At 33.7% G+C, this 4,831-nt stretch overlaps 1 long non-coding RNA gene across 1 annotated transcript; it reads left to right on the forward strand.

Moving 5' to 3' along the window:
* Positions 1-3,228: 3,228 nt before the first annotated feature.
* On the forward strand, positions 3,229-4,591 carry LOC117681818 (uncharacterized). The gene is made up of 3 exons (XR_010713627.1): positions 3,229-3,485; positions 3,897-4,129; positions 4,483-4,591. It is a non-coding gene; the product is annotated as an uncharacterized lncRNA (long non-coding RNA).
* The last annotated feature ends 240 nt before the right edge of the window (positions 4,592-4,831 follow it).

Here is a 4,831-nt window from a genome sequence, read left to right on the forward strand (position 1 = left end):
TATAAGAGATGGGAAACTTGGCTTTTTCTTCTTTCTTCTTAATAGACTTACTCAAATTTGACTGTATAATAGAGATTATATAAAACTGTCAATCAATTACTAACTCATGTTCAACAACTACTCTCTCTCTCTCTCTCTCTCTCTCTCTCTCGGCACAATTTGGATTTGAAGTAAACGTACTTAAAAGTTGTTGTGATCACTTTATTTTTATACAAATGTATTGGATTGTTCATTTTTAGATAAAAAAAAAAGAGAAAAAATAGTCTAATAATGTAAGATTTTCTATCATTGAAAAGTGGACCTAGGTGAAATTAATCTGCAAAACTTGGTGTTTGTACGTTACGGCTAAATAAGAATATGAGAGTTAAAAAAAAAATCCATAAACCCTTCCCAAATTAAGGAAAATGCAGCATGTGTGTTTTAATAATTTTACATTTGTCTTCTAATATTGAATGAATAATTTAATTAGAATGTAGCTCTGGGTGTTTTTGTAACGTAGGTGAGAGTGGGCTGGCCTGAGATGAACCAAGGAGACACACTGTGTATACCTCATTAGTACCTATTGTTCTTTTACAGACCTTGCAATTAACTAAGAATTCTTACGTGTCTTTGTAACGGGTACGTTCTGTGTATACCAATTAACCACCCTATTGTTCAACGGAGCAAAGGTACATACACACGACACGTGAGAGCAGGTGTCCGATCGAGCTGTGCACGTGTATGCAGGAACAAAGTAATGGACAAGGGGCTGCAATTAATCTGGATGTCAACTGGGGGGGGGGGTCTATTTCTGCAGCAAAGAATTTTATTATAATTGAGTTATCATAGAGACCCCCCCCACACACACTCTTTTGGGGGAGAATATTAAAAATTGGAAAAAAAAAGATGTAAAGAGAGGTAAATAAAGTTAAAGGTAGACTACACGCTATCACCCCCCCCCCCCCCACACACACACACACACACACACGCATTTTATAATCGGCTTAAACGGCTCTGATCAGGATACCGGATCAGGGGGTTGGGATTCAAGGCAATGGGTTGGGACGTAGATTTAAATTTTAAAATAAAAGTGTACTGGGTACATGTATGCGCTTGAAATGAATCCCTGGGTTTTTATTAAGTTGAACTCCTTTTGGTCGCCCTTATTTTCTAGGGACTTTAATAAGAGCAATAATTGAATGGTTAAACGATATGTTATGTTAATCATCTATTTAATGACCTTCGTCGGATTTTTTCTGCAAAGATGTATCCCTGTTGACCAGTTTATTGCAGCGGCGATGATAACAGCGATCTGTGTTCAATTGAGCGGTGAAGTGTTTCTGGCGTGTGATCACAATTAACAGGGCATTAATTAGATAAAAGTAAAGAAAATACGTTCTCTAGCTTTTATGATTTATAACAAGATGCAGCCATTACCAATTACCGGAGAATATTACCGTAACAATGAATAAGCATATCAAACATTGTGCATTGTAGTGAAAGTTACTGTAGTAAAAATATCTTTATACATCTTAAACAAGTTAATACAATTATCAGTAATGAATTATTTCTGCATTCTAATATCAATACTGGAAGGATAAATATAACAATCAGCTGTATATTTCAAAGTTTTTTGGCAAGAATTAGACGTTCTGGATGTGCAACAGAGACTAATAAGTAAATGATCATACATTAATATAAACTAATTAAATTAAATGTCGTCAAATGGAAACAAAGATCAAGTACAATGATTTTGCGTTGGTTCTGATAGTAGTAAATATGTAACAATGATATAAATATAACATTAAATGTAAAAATCATTGGACACGTCGTAGAATATATCATTATTTCGAGTCAAATTAGGTTTAATCTCGACCCCCCCCCCCCCCCCCCCCCCCCCGCTGTTATCGATAAAATTTGCCGCACGGGTATGAACACCTTCCGACGCACAGGGTAATTAAACGAGAAACGATTATTGAATACTAAATCATATCTGATGGGTATAAAAATAGGTAATGAAATTTTAAAATATCTTAATTTAAAAAAACACCATTTATTTATTATTTTTCCGTAATCAGTTAATGGCCCTTTTTGATATCGTTCAAATATTTAATTACATCGCCAGGAATTAACGAGCGCCGTGGCGCATATGGTAGCGCATTGGCCTACAGACCCAAGGGTCGTGGGTTCGGATCTCACGGCCGGCAATGATTTTTCTCCAAATTTTCTTTCTGTAAAATGCCACAAAAATTAAAATAATATCATTCCAGTAACAGTTACTTCTCGGCTCGCGATACAAATCTGACAACATAAAATCAAGCATGCATTGATATATTTACTATACATGTAGCGTTCCGAATGGCGATGATATGTATACACATGTGTTGAAATTTGGACAGTGAATACAAAGTACGTGTATACACAGGGCTTGGTCTTGTTCAGTTTATTATGAAATCGTGGGAATATATTAAACGATACAAATGTGCAATGGGCCTCATCCTTTGACTTAGATTGTGATGCCTTTTTGTCGGCCTTAAGACTCTGTTATTATTGCCGGTGTGGAAATCACTCCAAGTATTCTCATGATTAAGCTTTAAAATCATTCCAAAGACTGCATGATTTGTTCTCCATGACTATGTATTTCAAGCACTGGTTTATTTTGTATAAAGGTTATCCATTATATATACTTGCCAAATTAATTGCAATGGGAAATTCGATTTTAAATAAAATTTCAGCTTTTGCTCGCTTGAGATAAGTCCTATACAATGGGAAGAGTGGGAAAGAAATAGATAAGAGGTACTTACCGGTATACATGCTATGAATTAATTTAAAAACAAAATAATTATTGTGAGAGGCTTCTACAGTATATTTAAACGCACTGATTTTGTCACGTGCTTCTGATGTACTATAGCCATGGTATCTATTTTTTATCATCCTGGACATTATCACAAAATTTATACTCTTACACTAAAACATTCTACGGAAAAGAAAAAAAACAACGCGACTTTCCATCAAGTACCCCCACCCCCTAATGAGAAAACATGTACACAAGCTGAAACTATCCGTCGAAAAGTATTATTGTACATATATACCTTGATAACCACCTTATCATCTCCTGTTATATTAAGAATTTTATAATTATTGGTTTTACTAATAGTATAATGATATAAAACATTTTGCATACTTTATTTATTGGTACTGCATTTAATATTGTTATAACGCCCCTCCCCTCCCCCCCCTCCCCCACCATTGACACTGAATTCATCATGTTTATAGTTAGATGAATAATCTATATAATAATACGGTGTTCAGGATGTTAAATAACTAATAGGATTTTCGAGTTCATTAAACGGCATTATACTTAAAATTCACGAAAGATCGACTGCTCTAATCGAAATATCTATCTCCCGATTTGTCTGTAACTATTTCAACATCCGGTTTTCAACTCCATCGCTTGGTTTGGGCTAGTGTTGCTAAGTTTGTGTTTCTTCTGTCCATTTTCAAAGGTAATTCCATTGACTGCAAATCAGTTTCATTTTAAATTTATACGTCTATATATTCTTTAATAACTTCTAAGTGAAAAGCTAGGTAATGAAAAAAAACCCAACTTTTATTCTTGGACCGAATTTTCTCGAAATAGTGAGACCATAGATTTAAACTGTTTTAATATGCTATTATATTTAACAGAAGTTTAAACATGATATGTAATCTTTGTGATTGCATAAACCGTAAATTTATGCCATTATTAGTGGATCATATAACATTGGTACATACAACTGTACAATACAGTTCAGTATTGATAAATATTTACAACCTGTCAGATTTTAAAGAGTTTTATAATAAGCAGGGCAATACTTATTTTGAATTAGTTATAACTTTTAAACATAATTTACATAGTTTTCATGACATATTTTTAGGCAAATTAAAGGATGACAGAGCATACCTCTGATGCTGACACTTTTCATTTGAAAAAAAAGCATTTTTGGAAGACATTACCAACATCTGTGGATTATAATTCAAAGCAAGAGAAAATCTAGAGTCATTAAACTAATGCAAACATGAATAAATCAGTCTCGAGTAACTTATCATTGAGAATCTGATTTATTTGCTTGGATTGGTTTAGTTAACGTCACCCCATACTGTCTGCACTGTGAGTACTGGTATTTTAATAGATTGGTAAAATATTTTAGTAATTTTACATTATGAACAAATGGGATAAAATACCCCATGCATATGTGGGATAATAAATCCCATGACATCGATTTTATGGGATTAAAAACCCTAAACTGTTATTTAAGAAAAAAGTGGGTTTTTAAACCCCACATTATTTTGATGGGGTTTTCTGCCCCATGGGGTTTATTGCAAAACCCCATGGGGTTTGCATGGGGTTTTCTGTGGGGTATTTTTTCCAAACTTAAATCCCATGGGGTTGGAACTTTTAAGTTCAAATATCTAAAAAACTATCTAAAAATGTTTCAATTTTTTTTCCATAAATTTATTTAGAATAAAAAACCCCACCATTTGGTACTAAACTTTGGTCAATAGTGTGTATGGAAAGGGGTGCGCAACGCCGGAAAAATGTCCATTCCGAAGTTGTCCGTCCCACTGTTAATACAATTTCGTTGGCATTTAATTTCTTCACATGGTAATCCCTAAAATGTATCGCGCATCAATTATGTATTTATTAAAAAAATATATTTTGGTTGACAATTAGTCAGATTTTATTTCATGATTGAATCCTAAACGAATACTCCTGCATCTACAGATTTTCTCAAAATGTATTCCCAAAATAAACATCTTAAACTTCAGTGGAAAATTTGCAAAAGTAGATCTGTTACTTTTGTCATGCATG

The sequence above is a fragment of the Magallana gigas genome, chromosome 4, assembly GCF_963853765.1.
Source record: "Magallana gigas chromosome 4, xbMagGiga1.1, whole genome shotgun sequence".
NCBI lineage: Eukaryota > Metazoa > Mollusca > Bivalvia > Ostreida > Ostreidae > Magallana > Magallana gigas.